We start from the raw sequence: 12,540 nt of genomic DNA on the forward strand, positions 1-12,540 counted from the left end.
GAGCATGAACGGGGGAGGGGCAGAGAGAGAGGGAGACACAGAATCAGAAACAGGCTCCAGGCTCTGAGCCATCAGCCCAGAGCCTGACGCGGGGCTCGAACTCCCGGACCACGAGATCGTGACCTGGCTGAAGTCGGACGCTTAACCGACTGCGCCACCCAGGTGCCCCCCTAGACTACTTTTAAAGACAAAGTTTGCTGCCACCAGTTCCCTGTTATCACTTACAGGCCACCAGTACCCTAGCCAAAGTTTATAAAATGCCAGTTGTAGTTTAAAATATGCAAAACCAAAACAGGCTGTTGATATACTTAACCTTTACATAAATTTTATTTTTTTTTAATGTTTATTTACTAATTTTGAGAGAGAGAGAGGGAAAGACAGAGACAGAGGAACAGAGAAGGAGGGAGGGATAGAGCAGGGGAGAGGCAGAGGGAGAGAATCCCAAGCAGGCTCCATGCAGTCAGCATAGAGCCCAACGCAGGGCTTGATGTCATGAATAGTGTGATCATGACCTGAGCCAAAATGAAGAGTCAGACGTTTAATGGACTGAGGCACCCAGTCACCCCAACCTTTACATGAATTTTAAATCAAGCCATGATGGACCTATTTTCACTGCTGGAAGATCTGGCTCAAAGATTTTTCTTCTTTCACTTCACTTCTTTCACTAGGTTCTAACACCTAGTCGAGGCTGTTGCTAGAAGTCTGACCACAAAATAATAATTACAATAATATTTATTTCTACATATTTTCTTTATTTTTACTATAACATAGGGAACAAATATAAATAATAGTCATAACAAAACACACCAATCATGTAGACAATAATATAAAACACCTGACATATATGCTATAAGGACAATTACCTAGCCCAATTATTAGCAAGAGTCAGCAAACTAGGTCCACTGGCTGAATCCAGCCCATAGATGGCTTATTTTTGTTTGTCCCTTAAGAATGATTCTTATAGGGGCGCCTGCGTGGCGCAGTCGGTTGAGCGTCCGACTTCAGCCAGGTCACGATCTCATGGTCCGTGAGTTCGAGCCCCGCGTCAGGCTCTGGGCTGATGGCTCAGAGCCTGGAGCCTGTTTCCAATTCTGTGTCTCCCTCTCTCTCTGCCCCTCCCCTGTTCATGCTCTGTCTCTCTCTGTCCCAAAATAAATAAATGAATGTTGAAAAAAAAAAAAAATTAAAAAAAAAAAAAAGAATGATTCTTATATTTATAAAAAATTATTTAAAAAATAAAAGATACTCACTAGAGACCATAAGTAAACTGCAAAGCCTAACATATTTACCATCTGGCACTCTATAGTAAAAGTTTGCCGATTCCTGTTCTGAGCTGTAATAAACAAACACATATAAGACATATATGTAAGGCTATCCCTTACACATAAAACAACCTATTAATGTATCTAAGCAGACACATAGTTCTTCCACTGATGAGCTCATAATGATACAGCCAAACTATCTTGTCCAGTCCTGCCTATTCCTTTTGACCATGCCCTGGGGCTTAGCCAAAATCTGTATGCAACCTTCTTTCTTTCTTCCTCTTAATACTTATCTTTATATGCTCTCAGACTGGTCTCCTTGCTACCACTTCCAGCTCTGCATGTCAATTCTTTTGCTAAGTCCTTCCCCAGCTTCAAGTCTGACTTCTTCCAAATGTCTTCCATGATCATTCTAGCCCTCAGTAGCCTCACTTTTCTTGCCACACAACTTAATAATGACATTTCAGATTTTTGCTAATGATTTTCTGTGTGTTACTCTAGTATCCACAACTATTTTCTAAACAACTTGAAGGAAAGATATCACACTGCTTTAGTATCCCCACTTTAATAATAGCTCATCAATCTCTTAGCACATGTCACCTCCCAAATGTACCTCTCTGTCTTGGAAAAAAATAACCTGAGGACTGGTAATGGGTGATAAGTGATTGGAAATATCAAAGGAGGACACCCACAAAGTAACTGGATGCAAGACCATAAGCTACACTGCCAACTTGGAAAGTGTATGTGAAGACAAAACTATAACAGTAGAAGAATAGAGAGATAAGGATCAAGAGATAACAAGACTACTGAATACTTTGAAATAAAAGGAGATCAAAATATTATAAAAATTAGGGGCGCCTGGGTGGCTCATTTGGTTAAGCAACTGACTCTTAATTTTGGCTCAGGTCATGATCTTGCAGTTCCTGGGATCAAGCCCCACGTCAGGCTCTGGGCTGACAGCATGGAGGCTGCTTGGGATTCTCTCTCTCTCTCTCTCTCTCTCTCTCTCTGGCCATCCCACACCCACACTCTCTCTCAAAATAAGTAGATAAACTTAAAAATACATATATATTAAAAAATTATAAAAGCTTACATTTTAAAAAACAAAATTTGGCTTTGAACACTATTGGCCATTAATGTCCTTTTAACAAGCAGCTCTCGACATTGATATCCATAGAGCCATTTTTCTTTTCTTTTTTTTTTACAATGTGATAATTGAAGCACTACAAGATTCAATGGGACAGACATGCACTGTATTCTAAATCCTTAGATTTTCAATATTCTAAATTTATCTGAAGTGTGCTAGAGATTGCTAGGAAAAAAACCATTTATCTTTTGATTACCTGCCAAATAAAATTGGAAATCATGTTCATATCCCTACATCACTCTCAAAGATACCACCTAAACTCATTTTCACAGAAAAATACACCAAGGATATTAAAACAATTTTTATATTACTTCATCAAACTGTATTATAAAAATATAGGCAAAATATAAGGTGCACAAGCCTTGCATGTATGAACATAAAAAAACCCCACAAATGTTTTAAAACAAGGATAAATATTACCAATGAGTTTAAACTAAAACTACTGCATATTATAAATTAAGTGCTTTTTACCTAAGTAAAGCTACAAAAGACAATGAGAATATTAAGCCTCTATCCCTTCTTTTTGTACTGGGTTTAACAGTCTCTCAGTCCTTACCTATGCCTGGTTGGTCAAAGACAGTTTTTCGTAATTAGTAATAAAATACGCTTAATATTACACTGTAGAAATTTTACAACTAAAAGGTAATTGTTAAATGCATGGTAAAATGAATCAGCTCTCAATTACTCACATGACGAAGGAAAGTGATGACACAGATGACACAATAATCCTAGCACCAGTTTTTTCAAATGCAGATCATTAATTTGGGAGAAGCAAATTGCCCTTATAATTATGTCTGACTGAGACCAGTGTTAATCAGAAGTTTATTTGCCCTAAACATTCAATGATTCTGAGGATTCAAAAGGAGAAACAAGGGAAAAAGAGGGAGTTGATTCAGAAGCATACAGGTGGCTAAAGGCAACCTGCCTGGGATAAAAAAATTTCTCCATCAAACATGAGAAAACAGAGATGATCTATGAATGAAAAGAGAAAAAAAAAGTAAAATTAACATGACAGGGCTAAATTTTTTTAATATAACATTATTTATAAAAATTTTAATGAGATTTTTTTTCCCTGTTAAGTCATCCTTTCTTCCTACTAACAGGTGTTATTAGTGATGGCAAGAATTATCAGTGGGCCAAAAAGCTGAAAGCAAATTTTAGGTTCTATGTTATAAAAGATGTGTTAAAAACCCTTTTTATCACTGTTTTCTGTTAAGAGCACCATCTATCTCAATAGGCACTTTATCTCATTACTTTAGATAAATCAATTCAACCAAGAAAAGACCAAAAAGGCAGAGGGGGACTCATTTCTCTGAATATTTTTAGGCGGTTTAAACAAAACTTACACGATGGCAAGAATTACAGATTTAGGAAATACACAAAAACTAAATATTTATCCAAACACAGGATCATTGCCCCAAAACTCAATTAGTTGCTGCCTAGCATATGGCTCCAACTCCTGAGTAGCATATGTTTAGCACTGGTGCTGGTAATAGCAAGGTGGTAAAATATTATAGTAACAGTTCAACTTTAGCTATTTCAGTCTTATAATACAGAAAAACACACCTTTGGTTTCAAGACCAAAGACTAAAAACACAGATACAGTTAAGAAACAAATAATTACGTTGCTCTGTTTTAAAAGCCCATACTGAACACAGATATGAAGATTACACCGTAAAAAAAAAAAAATCTTGTCGGCTTATTATTCTTAGTTAGAAGATGCTCAGACACAAAGGTGTCCAAAGAAACTTAAATAAAATTTCACAAAAGAAAATCTCTAATTCATGATTCCTAACACCTCAGCAACCATTACACACCCCCTCCCTCCAAAATATCTCAAGGCTTTTAACGCTGTTAAATAAAAGAACGAGTAACGACTACGTTAATTAAAAGAGCCACCGTTCTGCTCCAGATTGTATGACAACATTATTTGTTCATTTTCCTTTACCTAACGCATGGCGTCCTTCCCCGCTCGTGTCAAAAGTTCAAAGATCCAGGTTGTTAAACAGGGCGAGGACTGCAGCCTCGAGTCAACCTCCTGACCGAACAGGTGGTTAACTCAGCCGGGTAGAGGAACCGCCAGGTACTACCGGCACCAGCCAAACAGGATCAAACACACAAGGGCGGGTTTTCGAGGTTTTAACCCCAAGATGAACGGGGGAAACTCTCTTCAGAAAAGCGTTCAAGTTCGGCGGCTGCCCGGTGGCCGAAGCCCAAGGCGCGGCGGCCGCTGGGCGATCTCGTCCCCTGGGCTCCGCACTCGACCCCCGAGCCTCCGGGAGCGGCGCTGCTCACCGCCGGCCGGGGGGCGGAGGGAAGGCCGCCCGCGCCCCCGCACCGCCTCCTCTGGCTAGTGGCGGGGCCGCAGTCGCGCCCCCGCAAGCGCCTCTGGGCAAGACTCGGGCCCGGCAGGTGCCCGACGAGTTGACGGGTCCTGTCCACCCCCTGCCCCCGACACACACCCTCTACTACCCTCTGCCCGTAGCGCGCCCAGAGGACGGGAAGGGCCGGGCCCCTCGACGGGCCCGAGTCCCGCTCGGCGCCCCGGCTCCTCAGACCCAGCCTAACGGTTTCCGTGGCGCCTGCTCCGGGGCGGGACGGGAGTGGGACGGCTCGGTCTCCCCCGCCTTCCCCGAAGGGAGCGCCCGTGCTCTCACCTCCGAGTCACGCCGCTCTGAGGCGGAGGAAGGCGGCTACCCTGGCGCCTCTTCTTCGGGTTCCTGATCGTTCTCGCTCTACCTCAGCGGCAGAGCCAGCTCTCGGGGCCGCTGCGGCCGCGGGCGCACTGACTGTTGGGGTGGTTTTCCGGCAGTGACGGCGCCGCCTCAGCCCCGCTCTTCGCTCCCTCTCCGCGTAGCTCCCGCTTTCTGTTTCACCCGAGGGACCACGAACGCCGCCGCCGCCATGCTTACTACGGAGCTAGGAGGAGGAGCCCGGAGTCGGCGCGCCCAGTGCGGCTGCGCGAGCCTCGCCGACGGCGCCCCCGGCCCGGACCCCGCGTTCCCGCCCCGCGCCCGCGCCTGCTGCCCCGCGGGTCTTTCCCGGGAGCGCGAGTCGCCCGCTGAGCCACTGGCGCTGGGCATCGAGCGCCAGCTCACCGCTCCCGGGGCGACCACCGCTCTCCCCAGGGATGCAGACTGTCCTGAGGCCTGGCTGCGCCAGGTTCAACATAGCATCTTCCGCGGCCAGCCTGCGAACCACATTAGGGAAATACGGAGTTAATTGACATTCCTAGGGCCACTCACGCAATTCTCAGTCCAAATTGTAAAAAGCTCCCCCTGATACTCGCCGGGTCAGCCTCTTTCCGAAAGCACAAGAACTTAACGCTGGCAGGTGCTTTTAAAGACACTCCCCCCGAAGGAATAGGAAGCCACGTGAAGTGGGTTGGATGTTTTCCATCCTAAACCCTTAGAGTCCGGGATCTCTACCGCAAGCAAAAATACTTAGATATTTACCTCAGTTGAAAACGTGGGGGTTAGTTTCTTGGTCGGTCCCCCCAGTCAAATCGCTTGGAAACCCATTACCTTAATGTGTACAACAGCACGAAGACTTACAAGCAGTAAATAACGGAGCAGAGATTCTTAAAATCCCCAATCCAGCGATTGGGGGCGCTGCAATAATTCCTGAGGGCTGGCCAGGGCTGCTTACTTTTGCAGATTCCACTGAAGGAGTTGGGAAGGAGAGTAGTCCTTGGGACGGAGAGTCCAACCCCAGTAACTGTTCCTTTAAAAACAGTGATGAATGTAACCAGGCTTTCTGTTCTGGCTCTATTTCACTCAATTAATTGTGCTGTCTTTAAATATAGCAGTATTTTTACTTTAAACCTTTTACAGAAATCCTTTTAAAAAGTACTTACTGCCTACATTCTTAAAGAATACAATGGCTAATGAAATCCTTTGCCGATGATTGACCATCAAATGCGATGCCTTGGCCTTATGCTAAAGTCTCAGGGGATTGCTGAGGCATAGGATCCCTACTCTGGTGATCTCTTTTTTTCTTTGGAATGTTCTCATCACCTTTTCTAATAATCTGTCACTGCTTCTCATCTCCTCATCTGTCTATCCACTCTGAGCCTTCCTCTCATCCTTTCTACTTACTGTTTATTTTTTACTGTTTTTTTCTTGATGGTGTTTCTCTATGGCTCCAGTTGATGACTGATCAGATGTTTATATCCACAGCCCGCTAATGAGAGAAACCCTTTCTTCCCATCAGTAAATAGGACACTGACTCTGTATCAAGTGGTATCTTGAGATATTTTTATTGCTGTTCACTATCAAAAGTTCTTTCCCTTGGAGAGGTGTTTCTTTAACAAGAGTTTTGGCCCTCTTCCAGACAAAATTGCTGGAAAGCTGGTCTCTGAATAACCGAAGCATAACTGTATATTGTTTTAAAATATGAGGATTTATCAGAATGTGGGCGAGTTGGGTGGCTTCTCCATATTACTACCGCAGCTCTGTTCGGTCTGAGACTAAGCTAGTGGTTTCCAAACCTAACTCCAAGCTAGTAATTTCCAAAGCTTCCTACTTAGGAGCTTTTTAAAAAGCCAAATGGTATTTAAAAAAAAAAAAAAACAACACTATATTTTTAAAAAGTCTGGGCATACCTACATGTATAGGCACAACAAGGAAGAACAGCTATTTCGAAGGAGACTAACACATAATTCCAGAATATCCTTGAAGCAGATGTAGAGATTATACTCAACAATATGCAGTACTGTAAGGTTGAGTCAAGTGAGGACTGGGGAATTTATGTCCTTTGGAGAGAATGAATCATACACATAAATAACCCTAACACAGGCACCAGTATGAATTCTCTGGGAATCCAGAAAAGGACAAGAATTTACATCAGCTTTGAACAAGTCACTTCTCAGTGCTTCATTTTTCTTATCAATAAAATAAGGGTCATTTTCAATCATCTTTCTTAAAATCTCAACAATAGTCAACACTTTGACCAATTATTTCTTTGAATATTACTTCTTCCTTTGGCCCTGTACTCTTGGTTTTTTCCTACACTTATTATTGTTTCTCTAATTCCTTTGCAGATTTCTTCTCCTCTCCTGAGCTATTAAATATAGGAATGCTTCACAATTCAGCTTAGGTTCTTTTTTGTTTTTATTATAATCTCTTGGCCTAAACATCATCACCCACATCAATGGCTTTAGTTTCCTATATACTGATAATTTCCACATACATGTCTCTAGTCCAGACCCTTCCCCTAAATTCCAAATCTGATACCAACTGTTTTATTGACATGTTCACTTAATGTTTCAAAGCTACAAAGTTTAGTCCAACCGAGTTCACAAACTCTTCTTGTTTTCCTTTCTCCTCATCTCCAGTTGTTCAAATCAAACATGTAGTAGTCATCCCTGGTCTCTCCCTCACCCTCATTTTCTATATTCATTGTAGCACCAAGTCCCGACAATTTTATCTTCCAAATTGGTCCACTTTTTACCAGTTGCCACCAATCCACTCTGGTCTCACTGCATACAGTCTAAGCTCTTCCATTCATTGTCCACTTTGCAGCCAAAATGATCTTTCTAAAAGCAAATAAGACTATATGTCATTTCCACATAAAACCCTTAAACAGCTTCTTATTGCTTTAAGACTAGAATTCTTAAGGTGGCCTACCAGACTGTGTGAGGTCTTGCCTTTTTCAATCCCATCTCCTACCAGTCTCCCCTTGCTTCCTGTATGGGAGAATTCTTGACCTCCTTTTAGTTTCTCAGATATGCTGTGATCCCCAAAGCCACAGGCTCTCTGCACATTCTTGTCTTCTCCCTTATAACCATCTTATCTCTTACTCATCTGAGTGAAGAAAAACATTTCTGACTTACCAGACAAGTTCAAGACCCCTTGTTGATGTCAGCTCCCCTACCACAGATGTACCTTTCTCCCTATGACTTACCACAGCTTGCAACATTTTCATATGTGTTAATACTAGGCATGTTTTCATTGCTCCCTTCATGAGAAGCACAGTGCCTAGTTTTGCTTCTACAGTGCCTGGCGTGAAGTAGGCACCCCATAAATATTACTTGAATGGTTGAATTTATTCTGGGAGGTCCCTTCTAGGAATCTAGAATGTTATGAATTATACAATTAAGAAGGAGATTACTGAGCACTTTTGAGAGTGCAATCTTCTGTATGATTAGTGGGAAGAGATACAAGAATACGTTGGGAGACAATTCTCCATGGAACTGTCATATATATTTCTGCATGTCTTGTGAACAGAGGTGCTAGCAGCTTTTGTTCTAATCAGTCTTTTCCAGAATGTTTGTATGACATCCTTGGAAGATAAAAATAGTGTCTCCCACTGGAATAGAGGGCACAGTTTTTACTATCCACTATGATACTGTCTCCTTCTGTGGCGAATGGTGAGCGGCTTTGTTTGCAACCCATTATAAAAGACTGGAGGGTTCTAAGCTTGGTGTTCCTCAGATGTAATGCAAACCCACTGCATATGTAGCATTAGCTGGGCCACACCATGTTGCCCCTAGGTGAGACTTGGCTGACAAGGGACATGCCAGGAACATGAAGCTGGTTCTGTGTCATGTGTAATACAGTCCTTTGACCCAGAGGGCTCAGGTCTTCTGCTAGCTTCCAAGAAACTATAGCAGGTTGAGTTATTAGCTTGCAAGGAACATAAAATCTCAGACCCTTCACAACATTTGACAAGATACAGTGGGTTGAAGACAAAGAAGGAGCTAAAGCAGCTAAAGAGCAAGTGGAAATTTGTCTTTCAAGAAGTTTGGGGGAAAAAGTTTGGTGGGGAAGAGAGATAGGGCAGCAGATCGAGTTGGAAGGGTTATGCTGACTGAATTCTCTGAGCAACGTTGGGCGTCCTAGCTCTGGAAAGAGCTACAGAAAACACTATCTCCATTGCTCTTCTCTTCAGATGGGGAATTGGTACAAGTCTGGTAGATGAGAGGGAGGTGAAAGCAATTGATCTGGAGGTAGACCAGTTAAAGCACCCAGAAGCTTTTGTTTGTCTCTGAGGAGGAGTGTGGTATACTGTGGAGGAGGAGAGACTTTGGAGTCAGGTAAATCTAGGCTTGAATCTCAGCTGTACTACTGACTGGTTGATTAATCTTGGGAACACATTATCCTCTGAGCCTCATGTCCTCATCTGTAAACTAAAGATAAAATGTCTACTTTGCAGGATTAAATGGTATAATGCATGAAAACGCCTCATACATGTCTGATGCCCAATAAACAAATTATAGCTAGGTGATTGGTTGTCCTGGCTAACTGTGACCTGGTGAGGTAAAGGAAGTACAGAACCTTCTTCAATATTTGCTAAGATACATAGGAAGAGACTTGGCTACGGTCAATCTTGCTCCAAATACTTGAACCTGTTGCAATCTTCATTCCTCACTGTGGTTTCCCAGCTATGCTTTACTCCATGGATGGAACAGCTCCTTCCCTTAAAGCAAAGGGAATAAGGTACAAAATAGGAAGCCACTTGACATTGAATGTTGGCCATTCCCGCTACATGGAATTTCTCACTGGCTATCATTCTCCTCAAACCCCACCCTGTTACTATGTTGCTGTGGACCTTCACTCTAACAAGAACCTTCTCCACAATTTTCTAAATTTCTGGGACCCCCTAAAGCCATCTCTCTTTAAAGCCACCTGAGGACAATTCCCAAATTCTTGTTAATTACTCAAAGCAATTTGGCTCTTTGTTTTCTGTCCTCATTTTTATCCAGAATAGCTTTGGGAACTTTAGCTTTCTTTTCAAAATATAAAAGATGCATTTGGGTGATTTACTATGCTAAAGAATAACTCTGTTTTAGAGAATTAATTCTTAAATTTTGGCATGAATAAAAATCACCTAGGGTGCTGAGTTAAGATATAGTTGTTCTACCATGTGTCCCCCCTGCCCCCCCCCCCCACACCAAGATTTGGACTCAGGAATGTGCATTTTATAATCACTCCAAGAGATTCTGATTAGGGTAGTCCATGGGTCATACTTTGAGCATCTTAGAGCAGCTCAAACAGTGTCAACTTTCATAAATAAGATGGTTTCTTTCTCTTGTGACATGGAGTTGAATTGAGGATTGACTCAATTGTTCAAGAAAATGGCTCATCTATGATTCAAGTCTTTTATATTGTTTGTTCTTTATAGAGAAGCCAATTAGGAAGGACCAAGGAATTCTTTAATCACAAAATGATCATCCTAATGGTCCAAATTTGTCAATGTTAATGATATGGTTTCAAAGTAATGCTGCTAGAGACAGTCTTACTTCCACAGAGGGAAAAGTCTTCTCTGGTTACTGGCCAGGACTCATTGAATAGGTTCCTGACCTGGAGGGGCTATACAAGAATAGACAGATTATAAGGATTTTCTCTAGGTTGAAGAAATAAGGTTTCTATATCTGTCTTTTAGACTGTCAACAGCTCTTTGATGTTTTGTACAGCTTTAGGAGGCTCTGATAGCAGCCCTGGGGTTGAACACACCACGATCATTATCCAGCATAACCAGATGACATATGAATCAATTTTAAAGAAAGAAGAAGGAGATAGGCATCTATAAGGATAATGAGGCCGAAGATGACTTGGGATTTGAAAAAACTATTCCAAAACTACTTTTTTCTTTTCTTTTCTGTTTTTCAAAAAAGCAAATTTCAAAACCAGAGCAATACATGATCTAGATAGCAATGAGATTTTCAGCCAGAAAAAATTTTTTTTTCTAATTCAATGAATTAAGAAATGAAAAATCAAATAATCTAAATTGTCATCAAACTTAAAGCTTTTCCTCAAATTTCAAGAATAAATATTTAAACCAAATTGCATTTTAAAACTAGTAGACAATTACCTGTGCTAATAGTGTAAATACCTTTATGCAATAAGTTGCCTTTAATTTTTACATATAATATACAGATAAAACAGGCATTTTTTTTTTGTAAGGACAGTGAGGTAGAGTAATGAGAAAAACTAGAGAAATTGTTTATAAATTGTGTGCTTTTAGTTAAGTAAATAAAATACTAATTTTATTTTTTATTTCAAATTTTTATATATTAAATTTTTGAAAACCAAGGCACATCTGAACTTCAACCTTACTTTCTCTTTACATTGCACATATGTATAGATATAAACTCAGCACTATTATGTTGAAAAGATAAAAGCTAAAATTTGTTACAAATAATGATAACCATTACTAAGAGAAAATAAAATAGAGACTCATTTAAAAAATAACAGAAGATGACTTTTATCAAATAAATACTCAGCTTTAAATTAGAGAAAATAACAACTTAAAACATTGGAAATTTAAGTGTAGCTCATTTTCCCAAGCTACAGCAGGCTGAGAATAAAAGTAGGGTTGTGGTAGAACTCTCATAGAGACTATTCTTTGAGACTACTCACATCCATAGTCAAATTTCTTCCAGATGATTCTAAGACTCCCAAGAGATCTGTGCAGGTACACTCCAATAATTAGTCCTCTAAGCAATTCCATGATATTCACTCTTTCTTCTCTCCTCTTCTGGCTTATTGAGGTGTTTTCTTCTATTGTTTCCAAAGCCAACAAAGTTCCCTGACTACAGTGTTGTCTATGCTAAGACCACCAACCTCTGATTTGAGGTACCTCTGTACCAAGGTACAGTTTTCCCTGGGCACTATCTCCTGTTGCACTTGTCTTCAGCTTCCAAAATCCCATGTACATCTTAGTGAACCATGTAATTATATAATTTGTTTGAACCTCTAGAACTCGGGCCTGAATTCATGGAATAGAGAACATGTTCCACTAAGCCTTTTCCTGTAACACTGGGCAATTAATCTTGAAGAAAACTTTTTATATTTCTCTTCACTTAGGATGAGTTTTTTTTTCCTTCCTCTCTACATAGGCCTGCTCTACCAGCTCTATAGATGTGCCCAAACATGCTCAAATCCTTGGGCAATAAAACCATTTGAGCTCAAGCTGTGACCCCAGCTACAAAAATAATCAAATGCTTCAGATGAGGGACTTGGATGTTAATGAAATTCTTTACTATATTAATTTTCTTAATAACAGTATCTATTGAACATTGATATTACACTAAGCATCTTAACATAGAATAAGAGCAAACTTCTTTCTTGTAAGGATCTAATTTAAATATATAATCCAAATATGCTTCAGAGAGGGGTATATAGCAAA

At 41.0% G+C, this 12,540-nt stretch overlaps 1 protein-coding gene across 5 annotated transcripts in view; it reads right to left on the reverse strand.

Moving 5' to 3' along the window:
- FNDC3A (fibronectin type III domain containing 3A) overlaps positions 1 to 5,883 on the reverse strand; it is a 148,038-nt gene extending 142,155 nt beyond the window's left edge. The window contains exon 1 of one of the 5 annotated variants that reach the window (XM_045475856.1): positions 5,865 to 5,883. The gene's annotated coding sequence lies outside the window, so the exon portion shown is untranslated. Of the gene's footprint in view, positions 1 to 4,357; positions 5,010 to 5,066; positions 5,346 to 5,654; positions 5,719 to 5,864 lie in introns of those variants that run through there. The other 4 variants (XM_045475848.1, XM_045475833.1, XM_045475841.1 and 1 more) reach the window with 4 other exon arrangements.
- Between the last annotated feature and the right edge of the window lie 6,657 nt (positions 5,884 to 12,540).

Source organism: Leopardus geoffroyi, chromosome A1 (assembly GCF_018350155.1).
Source record: "Leopardus geoffroyi isolate Oge1 chromosome A1, O.geoffroyi_Oge1_pat1.0, whole genome shotgun sequence".
Taxonomy (NCBI): Eukaryota; Metazoa; Chordata; class Mammalia; order Carnivora; family Felidae; genus Leopardus; species Leopardus geoffroyi.